This window comes from Bombus flavifrons, chromosome 17 (assembly GCF_040668555.2).
Source record: "Bombus flavifrons isolate JBK064 chromosome 17, iyBomFlav1_principal, whole genome shotgun sequence".
NCBI lineage: Eukaryota > Metazoa > Arthropoda > Insecta > Hymenoptera > Apidae > Bombus > Bombus flavifrons.
This window is the reverse complement of record NC_138458.1, coordinates 6,404,593-6,423,694: the sequence shown is the minus strand read 5'-3', so window position 1 is coordinate 6,423,694 and position 19,102 is coordinate 6,404,593. Positions and strand designations below refer to the sequence as shown.

Here is a 19,102-nt window from a genome sequence, read left to right as displayed (position 1 = left end):
AGCAAATATCCTGTCATAAAGTTCAGAGTTTCTAAACGTTATACGACGATGGCCATCTGGCTCGAACCCTGTAGAACTTTGCACAAAGTTGGCCACCGAACTACCGTCCAGCCTGACACAGCAGAGAGCTTCTAGACCTTTCCCAGAGACAGAACGCAACGAGGACGTAATTCGCGGGAAGACCGACGTCCGAGATACAACACAAACAGAACGGATACAGCACGGTAGTAAGAAAAGTTGGTGGCCGTTGCGTCGTAACAAACGGAACGTAAAACAGAGTTGTAGTAGAATCGTAGAAGTCGCAGGAAGTTGTGGCCGTATAAATATCCTAAGTAAATTCATATAACCATATATATGTAGATAAATAAATAGTTGAGATTAGGACGCGATAGCCGAGTCATTGGAGCTGAAAGTTAGGGCTTCGAGATTGCTTTATGGCGATATAAGGTCTGCGGGTCGTGTAAAGTATCAGAGCCTGACATCTGCACGCTCAATAACAATAGTCGTGTCGTGAAGGCATAACATGGTGCACTCGCAATTAGTATACAAGGGGTTAGCTTCCCGCGGGCTTAGTCTCTTTGTCGGTCTGCGGCGCAAGCACGCTGACCCTCTAGTTATCAAGATTGGCGAGATGTTCGAGATCCTAAGAGAATTACCAAGACTCCGAGACATCTGACAATTTGTTAGTCGTGTGGTTGGCTGCTTCTCGTAGTTTGGTATAAGTCAGTGTACAGGGTGCGAGCAAAGCATCCTGACCACCACCGCGTCATTCTCTGGACCGGCGTAGGTTCGTTAAAAAAACGATGCTGCAGACTAATATTTGCTGGGAGTATGAAATAAACCGTACTCAAGAAATCGTCATCGATGTCTGATTCTTAAATGTAAACCGTCCGCCTATTTCTATCTCCGAATGTATCTTTACAACGCCTCGGTACGATCTTACATTTTCCGAGACGATGGAACATTTCTATTTCCATTTTCGCAATTTCTCGTATTTATTTTCGTTATCGAAAAGTAAACGCCGTGGACGCCACGCGTTTCGCTCCTTTAAAACTAACATAAATCTCCAAAGCTGAAGTTCGTTTAAAACACCGCAACACTTTCGTTTCGCTTCATTCCCAAAACAATTATAACGCGACCCAGTTCTCTTAACCACCTTGCGCGCTTCTTATCGCGCTCAGCTTACCCTCGACAATCTCTCTTACAGCCTCTGCATCGCGCACGCTCGCACCAGCTACAATTACGTGTTGCTATTTACTTTGCTCGAATCCGTCTATCTCGCGACCACTCTGATTTCGACCCCACTTTATTTATTATGTTACTTTATCTGTGCGACTTTACGAGACTTTGATAGTCGATCGCTTATCGTGGCCTGAGAGCTTCTATGTAACATCTAGGTGAATCTTCAAGCGTCAGAATTCTGGACTCCGTATCTATCTTCTAGGTCCTCTAACTCCTCCAAGGTATTGGCAGCTGAAACTGGACATGGTCTTCGTATTGGCGTGTCTGCAGGTGTTCGATTCTCTTGTACATTGGGCTACGGATAAAATTCACCACTCTGTGTCTATCGTCTAGGTGCTGTGGGATATTGGCAGCTGAAATTGAACGTAGTCTTCGCATTTGTATCTCTGCAGGTCTTTGATTCCTTTGCGCTTCGGATCGTAGCAAAGAATCAGGATTCCGTGTCTATCCTCTAGGTCGTGTAGAGTGTCGACAGTCGAAACTGGACATAGTCTTTCTATTTGTACAACCGCAGGTCCCCGATTTTTCCGTGCATCGGATGTAGCTGGAATTTAGAATTCTCTGTCCGTCCTCTCGATCCTCCAGGATCAGCTTCTACCTGCTCTTGCCCAGGATCTTCGCTTAATCCTGTCCGACTTTCTTTGCCTGTCCGTTTGTCAGGTTTAAAAAACGAGCGCCATTCCATATTAGCTACGTCTACCATTCCATGTCTGGCTACGTTCCTCTGTCACGAGGGGAAGCTTCGCCTATCGAGCGATCCTAACGTAAAGTCAATCGAGTAACGATCATGCTCGGACGTAATATACGACAAAACTACCGTGGATCATCGACGCGTATCATCGAAACTGTGAAAATCAATCGCCGGGAGGAAAGAAACAGGGCTGCGACTGGTCTGACCGCGTTTCACGAAGACGAAACATTTGGTGGGCGCGGAATTGGGTCGTTAAATCGGTCAGCGGACGAGAAAATTCCGGCATACGCGTAGCGAGAACTCGTCTTAAGGTAACAGGCTATAAACGGCGACGGTTGCCGAGTCGGAGAGCGGACCATTACTATAATAGAACGTGCTTCGTCGCTCGTACGCCCATTATACCTGTCAAACGCACACGACACCGCCATAACGAATGCGTATTGCTGTTGGCCGCGTGCATATTTGCCACTATCGAGTGGATGCAGCTCGCATCTCATTAACACGCTCCTATGAATTACGCGTCGCATCGAAATCCACTGGTTAACCAACCGACGAGCTGCGGTCGTGTGCTCCCGTTCTAACAATGAGCTTCGAGCTTAGATCATCTAGGAATGTAGGAAGATTAGGTGGAACCGCTTTAGTGCCGCGTCTTGCGCTAATCTAACAGCGACTTAACGCGTTCGCTATTGGTAGCAATTTGGTTGGTTGTAGTAAACGGAGGTTAAGAACGGAGAGGTTGTCTGGGCGAAGTGATGCTCTCGCCAACATACGTGAGATGTAAATTGCACGTCGGATTTTCGGGGAACATGCACGACTGCATGCTACAAATAGCTGCATCGGGCGAACCAGATGAAGAAATAGAAAAAAGGAAACGCGCCAACGTAAAAGCTGGTGGGAAATACGTGCGAGTATAAACCCCGGTCGGAGTTCAAAGGCGAGACGGTGTGTGTGCGAACACGTATGTGTAAGTTACAGTTAAGAATTTGCAAGAAAGTGTAGAGAATGAGAATTTTGGCGGAATATCTTGCTCCATCGAGAACAACTTGTGCTACATATACGAGTAGTATATATGTTACATTATTATCGATATAATTCGACAAATTCGAGTATACACTGTATCCGAGACGTCAGAGATGAAAAACCTATCCTCGATCTGATATTCCTACGTCATGTTCGGTTCTTACTTGAAATTTTGCAAACGTTGAGAATTCAAGACACGTCTTTGATGATGCGAGACTTCGAGACACGAAGGGAAGAAGGGAGGAACAAACGAGGCAGGAAAAATTACGTAACAGCATTATCACGAAAGAAATTGATTTCACGTAGGCGCGATAGATCTTGCGTTAATGTTTAAAATCGTTTGAAGAACTCAGCCATTCGAGTGGACACGAATGGAACAGAACATTTTCGATTGTAAACAAGTGATTCTTCGTCAGCGATATTACGATCGAACGCGTCGAACGATACAACCAGTATTGGCGTTATATTAAGGTATATACCCGCGCTATTTGAGCAATTGTGCCATGTGGATACTGACAATGAGTATACACGGTGATACTGTTTGAACAACATGAGTAACTGTGCTGCTTCGATGATACTGCTGTGTTGCAACGTTCGCATGATCTTGTTAGACCATTTGGTCGTGAAACGAAATAAGCTTCCTTTGTAAATAGCACAGAGTACGCATTTCAGTGCGTTCTAATCAGATGATAGAATTACGCGTACTTGGCGTCCACGCAAACAACAACCAAATTTTTCTATGAGCGTCACATTCGCTGGAATTCTACGTATGGCAGACGCATGGACTGTCGATCGAAACAAATACGACGATAACGTTTACACGAGAGTACGAGATTCATATCGAGTCTCTGAAAAGTCTTTACGATCCACCATACGAAACGTCAGTTTCCATTTCCGACGCTACGTTAATCGTTCAGCCCGCCAGTGTTGGACGAGCGCGCGCTGTTCGCCAATTAGCCGATGCTGAAGACAACGCTTAACGAGTTTATTTATTCCCTGGGCAGATATTAGGGCGCGATTAAAAGCTGCAATTACGTGTAGAAATATAGATCGTTCGGACAATGGCGGGAACCGCGGTATCTTGGGTTTTGCGCGTGCCGTGCAGATTGTATCGACGAGGATAATGGGTGTAGCAGAATTATTCCGGAGGGACACGCCGCGGAAAACGAACCCGCGAGTGTAATTTTCAGCTGTGTTATCTTCTACCGATACGAAACGGTAAATACAGATGGTATTCAAATTTTACAATGTCTTCCGTAACGAAGCTGGAACCGCTTAATTTACTTGCTTCTTCGTATCGCGATATGGATACGTTCATTTCGAAAGTGGTGTAGCTCAATTTCCCTTCGTTTTGACACACTCAGGCGCGACCTCAAGTCCATTTCCAATAAGAGGAAAACTATACCTCTTTAGATTATAGCAATTCTTTCTGTTTTTTTTTTTTTTTTTTGCAATTTTACGCAACTGAAGAATTCGAAACAGGACGATAATAATCATGAAAAGTGAAATCTTCTGTATCAAAAGGACAGACTTTGTAAAATCCTTTCCACGATACGCGATCCACACTGGAGTTCTCAATCTTTTTAAGGACATCTAACGTTTTCAAACTATTTCAAATAGCTATACGACAACATCTTGGGTCTGATCAAAAATTATATTTAAAGATGGAAGCGAGCGCGAGTTAAAAACGACGGCTCAGCGTCTGAAGGGATTGAAACCACCGCAGAGGCGTGAAAATCAATGCATGTAACAGCGAAGTCTTATTTTATCTCGATCGAGAGACCCACCAGAATAGCCTGACGCGCGATGATCCTCACGGCTACGGATTTCTTATTAATAAACCTCCCACTGATGTGAAACAAATCGCGTTGCCGATATTTACGAACACAGGTGTGATTAGAAATAGCTGTCTGATTGATCATTCGTTCAGGTGCACGCGTACTCGACGCGTACTTGTGTTATAACGCCATGCTATTTTAGCGCAAATATAAAAATCGTTATCTTTAACGCCTTGCTTGGCGTTAAGCGCAATTATATCAGGCAATTGGAGGATGTTTAAAAAATGGCCATCTTCCGACATCCGGACTATATGGCCGGATTAAATACAGAGAATAGTCGGTCGTAATATTCGCGTAATGTTGTTCCAGTGCACAGTTGCACAATGAGTATTGTTATTCGATACCTGTATAATGTGGTGCAACTCTGAACGATATTAACGTTGCAAATGGATATCGGTTGAATTAGCTAGCGCATCGCAACGACACGCGTGCAAGTGAATATCGCTGAAAATATGAAATTGTTTAAAATTGCTTTCGGTGTAAACGTATAAACGGCATTAATACGTTCGAACGATATCGTTGCTTTCGAATGTGTCTACTGTCAGGACTCTCGATACGCTTATTACGACATAATTAGCTTTCGTATCTTTCGAAACGAACTGACCGAGTTTCAGAGAACGTAATTTTTCTTCGCTGGGAATTTCTGCACCGAAAAGGAAACTGCATACTGTGCGAAAGATACGTACGATGTACGTACGTCTCTCGCTGGCAGAACGCAGATATTAATAACAGCAATACGAAACGAATTTAAATGTAACAAGATGTCCGCGGTCCTCGGATGTTTAAACGCGCGCACATCGGACGCTACAATTTTTGTACTTGAACGATTAAAACGTATATGCTTCCTTTCTCTGTTTTTCTCTGCGTCTCGTTTGTTTTTCAACGAGGAAACTTCCGATTCACGTCGCGCGGTCCGACCACCCGGTACCGGAGTTTCAGGGAAATCGTAGCAATCAATCGCGTCTGGCCGATTGTAGGAATTAATTTCAAGTCATTTGACGCAGCTAATGGCCACGTGGCCGGCGCTATCGTCCGTAGAATCTACGACTCTCGCAAAGAATCTCCCGTTTAGGCATGTAAATTGCGAGGATCGTTTGTCACCAGTCTCCGCCGACGCTGATACATTTTTCTTCCCAGCTGCAGTTCCATCGGCGACTTGCAAACGACGCTACTTCCTCGGCACATGACGCTGAGAATTTTTGAAATTGTTTCGCTAAATAAGAATCTCCTATTTGTTCTATATATCTGTTCTATATACAGCGTACTCCGTACTTTCTTAACATTTTATCCGCTTTCATCGATTTTATATCAGTTCCTCCTTCTGTTATAACGCGCATTATAATACACGCTCTGTGTATTATAATATCTTCAAGGTAGAACGTTATACGCAAAGTGTATTCACGTTTGAAACGCGTACGCGATCTGCTTCTGCAATCTTGTTACAAGACAAAGAGTCCGTGTAATTGGATATTTCATATAATAACATCACAGAGATTGCGATTGCCGACTTCGTTATAACTGTATAGTCCGACGTGTACGTAAGTAACGCAAGTACGTAATATGCAAAATAAATTACGTTACGAGTTGTACACGTTTCTCCTCGTCGATCCACTTTTCTATTAGATTTCCATCGCATTCTGTTTGACACTGCTGAAGCTATTTACGGTGACAAAGCTTCCGTCTGCCAAATGTCTGTCAACCGAGCTGCTTTAATCGTACAAGAAACTTGAATAGTTTGTCCGGTCGCTTTTTGCATCCATGGTTCTCCTTCTGTTTCGTTAAATAGTTGTTGCTCGCATTCCGAAACTCCTGTAAGACGCTTGAAATTTATCGCTACAACGTTCCACCACGTTGCGCTATATTGCCTTGTTTGTAGAACAAGTTTCGCTGGCAAATATTCCGCGTTTGGACGAAACACAGCGAACCAATCAAGTTTTATGCGATTCGATCGCTTAACGGACATCGCATCTGTGTGCGGTCGAAGCGCGCCATTTGACTGGCAAGTTGAGACGATAGCGGCAATTTTCTGGCCGAATCGACTAATAATCCACGTTGGTCGACAAGTACGTCTTATCGAGCACCGAATCTTGCCAAACACAAAGGGAGTAACGGTTTGAATTAATGCTTGTTTGCGCGACTCACCACGATCCAACCCCAGTCAAACTATCGCAGCCTCGATCCCTCTCGATCTACCCCGGTTCCAGCTATATCTAAACAGCTCGCTCGTTTGTTAATCCACTTCGTCTCGCGTGGTCAGAAGGACGTATCGAATACGAATTCGTCATTGTCGTTCACAGTCGTGGTACGTACATTATTCATAGGTCGATCGCCGGCTTTTCCATCGGCTGCGAGTCGTTCGAATAACCGCATGCATCCAGATCTCTGACACCTTCGTCATCCTTTTTACCATGTCCCCTTGTCAACCACGAAACTCCAACGTTTATTCGATCGTGCCAACTTTCTACGTACATTCTACCGCGAGTTGTTAACTTTCGCATTCCTTCTGCTGCGAATGAAAGTTAATCGTAGGTGGAGTTTACCAACGTGTCTTTCCACAGCTTCTCGCTAGTTTGCTGCGACAACCACGCAACCAGAAATTTGTAAATTTTTAGTCGTTGGTACGGGGAAGAAAAGGAACGGTCGTTTCTTGCACTTTGTACTTTCTACTGGCGGAATCCTGCGAGCGAACTTTGAAAATTCTATCGTATCGTAGAAACTGCAAACTATGAACAGTTCGTATCGTAGAAACTGCAAACTATGAACAGTTCGTAACATTGAAACTCGTTCCTCTCGTCTCGTGTCTTTTTGTGTTTCTTATTTAATAGACCTTTATATTTTTATAGTAAGTAGTCTGTGTGGTTTTTAACCGCCAGAAAAAAAGACAAACTTTGGCCTCTGACGGCACTTGATGAAAGTTAAGGACGGTAAAGAGCGTGAGCTTTGTCGCGAAATTAGCAAATTTTTTCGCAGTTGAAACGAAAACTTAGTTTCGAAATTGCCACCGTCGCCGGTCAACACTATATTTCGCTATTATGAACCGAGTATCAAAATACGCGACACCTCGTTGACCCTGTCTAACTTTTTCAAACTGCAGGGATGAAAAAGTTTCTCGCGCGACGATCGTGTGCCAAACTTGCCGCGCCAAACTTTCTCCATCTGTGTTTTCGAACGATTTCCCTCGTTCAATTTTTCCCTTTCGTCGCCTTTAAGCGGATTTCTGCAAACACGTATAATGGCGTCTTTTGCAACTATCAATCACAGCGGCATTAATTCCGAGCAATTTAGTTTCGAGAATACAACATTCTCGCAGTAAATTCTCTGCTACATTTATCCTTTACGAACGTTGTTTGATTCGAAGCGTCGACAACATCTTTTCTAAGAATTCCTGATGCGTACAAACAATTTTTACATGCGAAGTTGTTCGAGTATTATAATTTTTCTACATAAACATTTCTAAACACTACCGAAGGACGCAGCAACGATTGATTTTTATTATTCTACACGCGAATCAACGAGACACTCTGTTTCCCTGCCACGTTATATCCCTGTACCGTGAAAGTTGTGTTCCATGGGTCAGCGATTTCTCGCGACGCGAAGATCACATCATCGTGGCATCCGCGCTGTGTTCAACTAATTTTTCGTCGTTTGCAAGTTTGCCAGGACTCCGTGTAACAGGGCCCGATCGTTGGAATACACGCGCGAGTCGCGTAACGCGATTGAAACTGCTCGTAGCGTATATATTGTGCTGCTCGAAAGACACGCTGACACCCAATACTCGAAGCTTCGCCGAAGATCGAATGGAACGCGCGCGACAAAACGGCTGCTCGCGCAGCTGCGAGTAAAGTAATTGGATCGCGTTCAGAAACTCGGCGTTTTAATGAAATTCTCTGTTACCGACGATACCTCGAACCATTAACAATGTCGGAAGTTTCAGGTTCGTTGTATCGTTCGTTTTCGCTTCTTGAGACAGAGGAGTGGCCGGAGGGGAGAGACGAGCGTCGGACGCGCGTCTCACTTCCGCTCCAACCCTTTTCATTTATCTCTTTACGGGGCTTTACACACGGTTCTCCATCTATCGTCTAGGGGAGAATCGTCTGGCGATCGATATGACACGACCGGCCCCAAACGCGTGTCCAAATAATCGACGGCTTTGCCGATTCTAACGAGCAACCACGGCGAGTAATCGAAGAGCGCTCGCAGGAAACTTGGACAAATTTGGAAATTTCTTACTGGAAAATATTCTCTGAATGCCGAGTACAATATACGAAAATTGCAATTCATAGATAGCATAGTATACATCGTTTGGTATACAGTATATGGTGTAGATGTATAGCATAGAGGCGCGATTTTCCTATCCAAATGGATATTAATAATATTAGAAAGTGGTCTCAACGTCGCCTTTATAGAAAAAGACACAAGCGCCAGCAAACGTAATCGATTGTTTCTTTGCTTTTCATTTATTTAAACGAATGGTATTTATTCAAATGAACGTAACGCTGAGTTTCCTTTACGACTAACAACAAGGCTTTCACGACTAACAGGAAGCACACTCTGGCTTCTCTACGGATACGCTTTTCTTCTTCTTCTTCATGAATTTCGACCACGTTGATGCATAAGTTTCCCCTCTTTCTGCTGGAAAACTTGTTTCGTGGCACTCGCAGTGTTTTCTACAAGCAGGATGTTTACATCGTCCGCGGATGTTTATGCATTTTTGGGCAATTTAAGATTCGAAAAATACACAGTGCATAGGATATGCAAAAATATACAGAATATTTAAGGTATAGCACTTATTGCGATATCCAGTGGACGAAGCAAGTTTCCATTTCCGTAATTTAATCTTCGGAAAAATGCACAATTACACGGCCTAACTATGAATGGATTCATCAGTTCGTAATAAACCAGCATCTATCATACGTGAAGCATTACACGGGGACTAATCGAATTTCTAGTAGTAACATACTGCTCCAACATTCGTCTCGATTTTCAGTATTCGTTGCATCTTTATTTCCCGATTTCCAGGACGCTGTACAATTAATTCAGATATTCGTCGTTTTTCCCAGTGTCAATGAAACGAATCGAGCCGAATGATTAATTAGAATAACGCGTTAATAGAGATCATTTTTGCACGTTATTAGAATTCTCTCTATTCTAACAAAATATAAAATAATTTTAATAATTACGTTTTGTAATTTTTCAAAGAAGAAAAATTAATCTCGCTGAAAGTATTGTTCTCGACGTGGGAGCCCTCCCCCTTCTGTTCTTCCACTCCCCTTCGATAATACAAATTTCTGCTGAAAGAACTTTTTCATGCATCGACCAACGACTGAAATATGTATAGCCGCAATTTAAATATTTGCCTATTTGTGTATGCAGTAGGATCCAGTTCGCTCTGCATAATAACATGGAGGAAGCGGTAATAAATATATGAAGTACGGAAGAAACTTTGCATAAAGGAATACAAAATTATATGGAAAGAAACTAAGAGGTTGGCATATCTTTACGAAGATTATCGAGACGCGAAAGATCGATATATTGCGTTGTAATAACACGTGCTGACGTGAGTAACAAGTAGTAAATAACAAGCAGTAAAAAGTAATATGGTAATAATAATTGGCTCGAATTTTTGTAGCTCATCTTCTCTCCTTTTCCATCCGGGATATTTTAAATTCGTCTATCTTTAATTAACTTAGATAATAGAAGAAGGATAGGAATGTAAAACGAATGTAGCCTAATAAATATAAATTACAGTCGATTTTTACAATTTCATTATTTTCCAATTGCCTGCAGATTTCCTAATGTTATTAAATTATTATAATTTCCTCTCTTACTAATAACGTATCCAGGCTGTCTGTACGCGTGTCCCGCAACCGGATTTCCGCTTTGACGTTTTTCCACGTGCTGCATCGCGTGACACGTGAATTCTTCGGTCGTGTGGTTCCACAAGTTCCAAAATTAAAATCCGTTCTCTCCACTATGCAAATATGTGCATATATATATATATATTTCTGTACTCTCCACAAACGTAATATAGTCATTTACGCTCTTAATATCTTTTTATTTTTCTAAATATACGTTCAACGTCGCATGAAATTTCCAGCTCTCGGTGATAATCTCTTCGGCAAAATTGCAAATTCGTATCGGGAGAATGCAAGCTGCGAGGAGGTTGTACGTAGCGCGCTACAATTTCGCGGAATTGGAATTTTCTGCATCTCGGTAAGAACTTTCTGACCAAAATTGCAAATTTCGACGAGAAGAATAGAAGCTTGGAGGAGGTGGCACGCTGGAATCTCTCGGAGCCGAAATTTCTACACCCCTCGGCAAACATTTCTCGCGGAAATCGCAATCACCGTGATTTCCTTTCTTCCCGGAGTTACGCAAACATCTATAGAAATGAAATTCTCAAAAACCGTTTCAAGCTCGCAGCTTCATCGAGCACGTTTATTTCATGAAACAGTCATTTTCCCTGTCGTTGGTTCGTCATCGGCGCGATACCCGCGGACAGAGATCGAACGGAACAAAGGCAGGGCGAAACAAAGCAACGCGGAATCCAAGTTTTCCATGGATGTTAATCGATCAGCGAGCATCTCGCTCGATCGTGGCTAGCGGGACGAGGATAGGAGAATTACGGACGATCGGTCGGGTGATTAAGGCAAGTTGCAAGCTCGCGTTAATCACGCGTGCACACGATCGCGCAATCCCATTGAACGCGCGACCAGCCGTTTAACATTTCATAGGAAGCGTTTAATCGCGCTACGGGGCCCTTTATGCTAGTTTCCTATCTTCCAGGCTCGAGTTCCTTTCGCCGGGGGATCCGTGCGAAGAAAGAGCTGCTTGATCCGCGATTACATTACCACGGTGAAACGACCGGCCAATGAGTAACACCGTGGTCGCGTTAAAGGATTAGGCTGGTCCATTAATCTTCAGCGAGAGATTAAGCGACCTACCGTATCGAAGATGCGTTCTCTTCCTCCGATGTCTTTTTAATATGTCTTGATTTGGTATAACGTCGCGTTACGTTTAATTTCTTTCAAGTTCCTTTCATCGCCTTGTATCGAGGCGGGCCATCGTTCAACGAGCTCGTTTATTTATCTATTATTTATTAATCTATGGTATGTCGTATTTGTTAATTTCGTCGTGTATGAGATACGGTCGTAGATAGATTTTCGATTCGCGAGGTGTTGGCAAGATTCGATGATAAAGCAGCAGCAGCAGCAGGGAAACCATCGCGTTAAAGCGTTAGGCTCGTTCATCGATGGAAAATGTAGAAAAATATTGTACACGTCGAATGTGAGCAGATTCAGAATTCAGCGTTTCAAATAATTCGCGCGTTGGAAAAAAGAAATTTGCATTTCTTGCCACACTCTGCTTAATAGAACGTTTACGTTTACGTTTAGCGCATATTATTATGACGTTGCTCGATAGATTTCAGATTCACCGGTTCATTAACAATTCTCGTGCTATCGGATTTAATTATTCGCTAAAGCGATTGAAAGCCGAGTGCCGTGGACATTTGTCCGACTAACTCAAGTCGATTGCTTTTAGCCTGATTGCTTTTAATAAAAGTCCGAGGTTTACGGCCGATTTTGCTCAAGTGCTCGAAAATAAATTACGCTCGGCGGGTACCCTACTTCAGAAATTGAGATTGCGAATCTCGTCGGAAAAAAATGTTTTCCGCCTTTCTACCAAACATCAAGCTCCTCTCAACGCTGTACGCCAAAGGATATTCAAATTTTAACATGTATATTAACATTTAGCTCACAATTCTCCTGCTACGTCATTATGCTAAGTATATTGCCATTCGACTCGTTTCATTATACACTTTCTCCGTAAAATTCAGCCAGTTAGGCTCTCGAACGGACAGACCTCGGTAAAACGCTGCAAAACAGAGTCGAAAATCGTACTCCGACGTTATATTCGCCTCTACGGTCCTTCTGGTAATTGGCGGTTTATATCTCGATAGCGGTAACAGTCTGACGGAGCAACGTCGACTGAATATGCATAATTTCCCATCTGGGACCCATTGCGACGTCTTTCGTATCAGAAGCAACGCGTGGTTTGACGTTATCGCGCGGCGATTTCGCAGGACACCCACCTTCCTCCATTCCGAAGCTTCCCCATCTGGCGCAGGCGATTCCAAACGATTCGCTGCGTTACCTCCGACTGCTGTGCAAGCTGTTTTTGCGTTTGCGCTGAATTCTCGCCTTATTGGCAACTTTTTAACGCTCAGAAAGAAGTTTCGTTATTCGCGTGTACGGCTAATAACTGGTACATTTTTCATGCGATAATCGCCGAGGAGATTTCCGTTTGGAGGGCGAGGCGAGACTCCATAAAAAGCGTGTGGAACGAGGTTCGCTACGGGGCGGTGGTAAATCTGGCTTTAACGCTCTTTCGGAAACAGTTTCCGACAGAGCCCATCTGTTCTCTTCTTAAAACGTCGCCGTTACATATTTTCTATCCTCGAGACGCCCTCCTGTTCGACAGGGCTTGGCTTCTTCGCGTCTCGCTTCGACGCCGTGTTAATGCAGCCCCGTGGCATCACTTCGTTAACGTTAAATCGAATTGACACGCAGCAGGTGTCTATTTGACGACGAGAGCTTTGAGCAATTTCTCCGAGATCGCTAAGTGAAGCCTATATAAAGCTAAAATATCTCCCATCTATGTATAGTCCGTGCAGATCACCACCACCACCACCACCACCACCACCACCACGTTGGTGGTAAGCTTTCGCGCGTGCAAATCGGTTTCGCCGATACTTGGCCGCTGCTGAATAAAGTTTTCCGTGTCCCGATGCCAAACTTTCGAGAAGAATTGCGCGTGTCGTGTGCTCGCGTTCAAACGACCGCTTGTCACTGTCGATAGCGATCCATGTGCTCGAGCTGTGTACTTTTGAATGCGTGTTAAGGATCTACGGGTGAGGAATATCTTATGAAACTGTCTCCTTCACAACGTCGAGCTTCGGCGCTTTCGTTTGAGACAGAGAAATAAATAAATGGAGAACGAAAAAGAGAAACCAAGTTCGACGAATTTATCTATTTCCGTATTCTTGGTAACGTCAAGTTGGTGTCTTCGTTCGGCATCCGGAGAATAATCGTTTTACATTTTAATATTCTTTCCAGTGTGTGTTCAACGTCGTACGATATTACGGTAGAGGGTGGTGCAAGAAATGTTAACAACAGGTTTCTAATATCGTCGAGCAGACAAAAGAGGAATATATCCTGTCATTTTTTATTTCCTTTTCTTACTCTTCTCACGACGACTAGTTTGAAAGTTATGAAATATTCAGGATTAGAGAGCTGACACGTTTTTAAACATAGTAGAATCATATATGGTGTGTAGGATATGTGCCTACGTATTTCAGCATGGACATTATGTTTGTAATACGAATTCAAACTCTGATGGATCGGCTGTTTGCTTCCTTTTTAGTTAAACTGTAAAATCTATAGACGCTTCTGTATAATATATCGTAACGTAGTATGAAACGTACGATCGAGCTTTTATTTAAATCTCTGGGCATCGATTCTTGGCTTTCTCGTAGAAAACGACACAAATTTTGGTAATAAATTGGCGCCAGGAAAGAATATAAAGTCACTGTTCGAATAAATACGCGAGATTGCTGAATGTATTTGGCAGCAGTGTTAATTTGCTGGTTACCGATGAATTTGCTTCGGCTGGTGCACAGAGCTAATTTATTCGATGGCATTTTGCCTGGCAAATATATAAGGTGCTATTAATTTCAATGTATCGAACTGCTGAAACTTAGGCGGCATAAATCCACGCGTCCACGGCAATAGTATGCCACATATAAAGGTGGACAGAGGACGACGAATAAGATGATACACGATGAGAATACTTGAAGATCGATCGCAAAAATATACGAGTTAACGATGAGCAAGATAACACGTGCGAAGATGGGACGATAACGTACTACGAGATAAAATATATTTATGTGCGATAAAGACAGAAGAGGTGAATTATTTTTCTATTTCTTAAATTATTATAAACATGTATGTAAATATATAAAATAAATGCATGTATATAATAGAAGCAATCGATACGAACACGGAAGTGAAGATATAAATCTGATATTGGCAAGATCACGTTCAACCATTTGCCTCTCGTTTCCTCTACGATTTAACTACGCGATCAGACTGATTTTGTTGGATGCCTGTTCCAACAATTTCCAAAGAAGCTCTTTTGTCGAGCTGCTCGCAACATCTCACGGCAAGTGCAACTGGATTACGCAACTTTGCCGTTTTCTTTACGAAGCGGCGCTTCGTTCCGCGCCGGTCTTCCCGTGATGCCGCGGATCAAGCGGATCAAAAACTCTTTAGTTTCCGAGCGCTTAATCCACAATGCCCGCGTCTCGTTTGATCCGACCAGCCGGTCCAACGAGATTTCACCCGATATCCTTACAAATCTCTGAGAATCGACGGCTATCACGTTGGCCAATGGAACGACGCGACTTCCATTCAACCATCTTTAGAAGAGCAGCAGGAAATATGCAGCGTGGCACGTTAATATCGGCACACGCTTTAAGCCACAATTACTTTCTTCAAGTTGGACTAAACGACCCGAGTCTTTCGTTCTCCTTCTTCCAGTTCTATGATGAGCTTTAATCGAAATAACCGAGTAAACGTTTCCCCTGGACTTTCAATATATCCAGTCCAGAGAGGGCCAAAAATTATTGACTCTTATCCTACGCTTTCCATTCCCTTGCCTACTCGTAGAACAACCTCCAGCCAATTATCGAATCTGCTTTCGAATTTTTCAAAAAAAAAGGTAAAATCGCGGGATATTTTCTACGCAAAATGCGCGAGTCGTAGTCTGAAACAATCTGCAGACGAACGTGTCTTACGATCGCGAATGAGAATGGCCGCGCGATGAGCACGAAAATTAGGCAAAGTAGGTCAGTCGGCAATTATAAAGCGCTCGTCTGCGACCCATTATCCTAAGATCTGTCATATCTATCCCACGAATGCTACTAATTGTACCTGTAACTTCGACTCCAACAATTGTCATTATCCATCTGCAGTTATAACGCGTAATCCATCCCAGTGTTCCGCGTATCAAACTCTTCCTCGTTTACGAAGAGCATTTCGCTTTAACGGATTGATTAACCGCGCGAGGTAGCTTTCAGGGCTGATCGGCGACAATACGGCTGGTCCATTGAAAGCGTAAGCTAAATAAAGCTCGTGAAACGCGGGCTATTAACTCGGGCTTTTGTGGCGGCTGAACGCGTGCCTCTTTATCGAAGAACGAGCTGTGTCTCGTCGGGACGACGCTGTCCGAGCTCCAAACTGCACCCCAAATCCTTGTAAAACGTTCCTCCGTCGGTGTGTAGCTGCGGAGAACGCGATTTACATATTCGCTCGGCAGCTTCCTGGACTCGAATCGTTCGCGTTTGCCACCGGTACGTGGGCCATCGTAAAGCTCGATTCCCACTGGCGTAGTCCAACGAGAGCGGCCGCATTTGACGAGTCATCGATCGAGTCGGGTCGGGTCGAGTCGAGTCGAGTCGAGTCGAGTCGAGTCGAGCGAAAATCTCCTGACTGTTCCCTGATTCGACGTACCGCGATCGCCGCGGTGTGAATGGAGCTTTATGCAGCTCGTGGCACACGCGCCTCTCGACCGCGTTGTTGGTTCGAGTTGCGCGTTGATTTTACAGCACCTGCGATTTCGTCGGGGATCTGTTGGAAAATTAGCCGGGTCGAGCAATTCCTAAGACGCGAAATTTCCAGTTTCAAAGTTACACGATTCATATGCGGCAGCTTCAGAAATGCCTGTGGTTCTTGCCACTTACGTAACACCAAAGTTTAATCTTTCCTATTCTAGATTTTCTTGGCCAGCTGTGAGCGTACGCGTGACACGGACCATTCCCCCAATTTCGTGTACGACCTGCATAAATCAGAGCCGTATCAGGCAGCGGGAATAATATACAATCGAGGGCCGTTGCGTGCGCTCCATTCCGGGAGAATTAACTCGCCCAACTTTGTCACCCGGTGTTTGATATTCTTGTAAGTTCGAGATGCTACATCTGTTGCCGGAAAGCAAGAAGTACGTGGCCGAGCTGTCTGAAAAGCTCACAGTGGTCTCTGTCACCGAAATAAAATCGCCATGATGTATCAGACATCGCGGTCCTAAGTTCTAGGTATTAAAAACGTGACAGAATAAAACAACGAAACGTCCATACAATATCGTGGTATTAAACTCGACTGATTTTTGTTAAATCCAATTTAGCTGTAGTCGCTGAACGAAAAGGTGAATTTGTCGATGCGTTTGTGGACCATCGACGATAAAATCGTCCATATCCTTCGCTTATTTCTCTCACGTTGGAGCTGCGCGATTTTTCTAAGAGTTTGCGTAGTTCTGCAACATCGAGTGAGAATTTTCCTGGCTTGTTTAACGTTATATATCTTTAATTCTACTTTTGTGTTGGAGCTCGGGGTGGATAAAAATTCGCGTAACAGCGGTTTGAATGGACGGAGTGACGGCACGCGGTCTAAATTCCGGTTGAGAGGAAACGTTGCCGCGACAATGCCGGCTATGCTTCAAACGACTACGTTACGATACAAATGGAGCAAGCGTAAACAGCGAGTCAGGCAAGCGGACGAAAATCATGCTGACGGAGCGAGTGAATAACTCGTTGACGACTCGACAGTGCCAACCTAGGCACCGTGAAATCTCACAGACGATGTAGCTACAGCGGCAACTGTATTCTTCATCGACGATTGTTTGCGCTAGCGAAATTAACGAAGAGAAACCGTCATGTCGAAACCACCTTGAAACACTGGCGGGCTCCATCTCCGGCTCTTTCAACGGGGATAGCAAATAGATTTATGAATCCGCGGAGTTCGCTTTGTAACGATTTCAAATTCGAACGTGACCGAACTGCGAAAGAACGTTGGCCTCGCGCCAGTCACCGCGAGATTCCTCGTGGCGAACGGCTTAAGCCGATTTCGCGCGTTCCATAATCGCCGTCTTTTGCCATCTCGCTGTTGTATCGAAAAACTGTAGCGTGCTTAAAACGTGCGGCAAGAGATAAGCGATGACGAGTACGGTCGTCGGACACGGCTAACTGGTTAGCGCACGAAGTCGGCCAGAGAAGAGGCAGAAACGGAGAAAATCTTACGTTAAGGGGAACACGTCAACACGATAAACGGATAACTTTGTTAGGGGCAGTTCCCTTCTATGAAAACGTTGCACATTAATCGTTTTGGATGCGAGATACGATAGCGGCGAGCCAATATAATGCGCGGTTTTCCATGTACGAAATCGAACAAATCAAGGCAACACACTAAATTCATGTAGGGCGGATTTTATCGACTACCACGTGGCGCGAAGCCAGTAGAATTTATGAAGAATCTAGCGGTTTTGTTCGTGGTACTTGTCGTACCAGACTGCAATCGACAAGCGAATGGATCGCGTGGTGGTTTTATTTTCGGCGTTAAAGTTATGGGCCAGCCGCATGACGAAGGTGAGACGAAAAACGTCGATGTAACCAGCGATTACACCGCCACGGAACGAAGCGATTTAGCATTCGAGCCAGTTGTCAGAGTGAGAATTCCAGCACGATTTAACCTCTCGATTGTGTTCTCCGCGAGAAGGATGAATGGTTTAGGCTTTAGCAGGCAAACTTTGTCAAGATTTTCTGCCCATAAAAGTGGGAGCTTTGTTAAAAAGATCTATAGAAACTGCGAGATAAGAGGACAAATAAGACAGTCGGTCAATTTCAATTACTACAATTTTCCTCAGTTTGACAATTGACAAGTTAGCATCGTAGTAGCGAACGAACCAAGAGAAGAGGTAGATCAAAAGTGTTCAAGTGGTCACCACTTATAAGAAAACTCTACATCTGGTCGTTTTAGTTTTCTCGAGCACCGAAGCCATCCACAGTGCGTAGACAAAAGACTGCGACGAAGTCAGACCATAAACAGTAGACAGGCGACGTTGGCTTCGGGCTTTTCAGTTATTGGGTAACACAGCTAGCGTGCGGATCTGGACCAGCTCAAATTGTATTCTTATTTATAATTACACTTCTATTTAAATATATTTTCTGCCTTACAATTTATCCACGAGCTTTCTCTGTTTACACATCGAATAACCTCAACAAAAAGGGAAAAAGAGTCGGACGAAACGAAATATCCGCAAGCGTAAATTTCGCGGATGTTTCGGGTACAGCGGGCCATTAATTTCCTTCGATTAGAAATTTCTCGGTGCGATACCAACGTTCGTGTTGTAACGGGTGAGTCAGATGGAACAATATCTGACAGCGGTTAGGTCGCGTCGCCTCTAATTGCCTCAATTGCCTCAA

At 43.9% G+C, this 19,102-nt stretch overlaps 1 protein-coding gene across 9 annotated transcripts in view; it reads right to left on the bottom strand.

Moving 5' to 3' along the window:
• Positions 1 to 19,102, bottom strand: part of LOC138188719 (cyclic nucleotide-gated channel alpha-3) — a 217,346-nt gene that overhangs the window by 140,796 nt on the left and 57,448 nt on the right. The gene's annotated exons all lie outside the window — the stretch shown is intronic.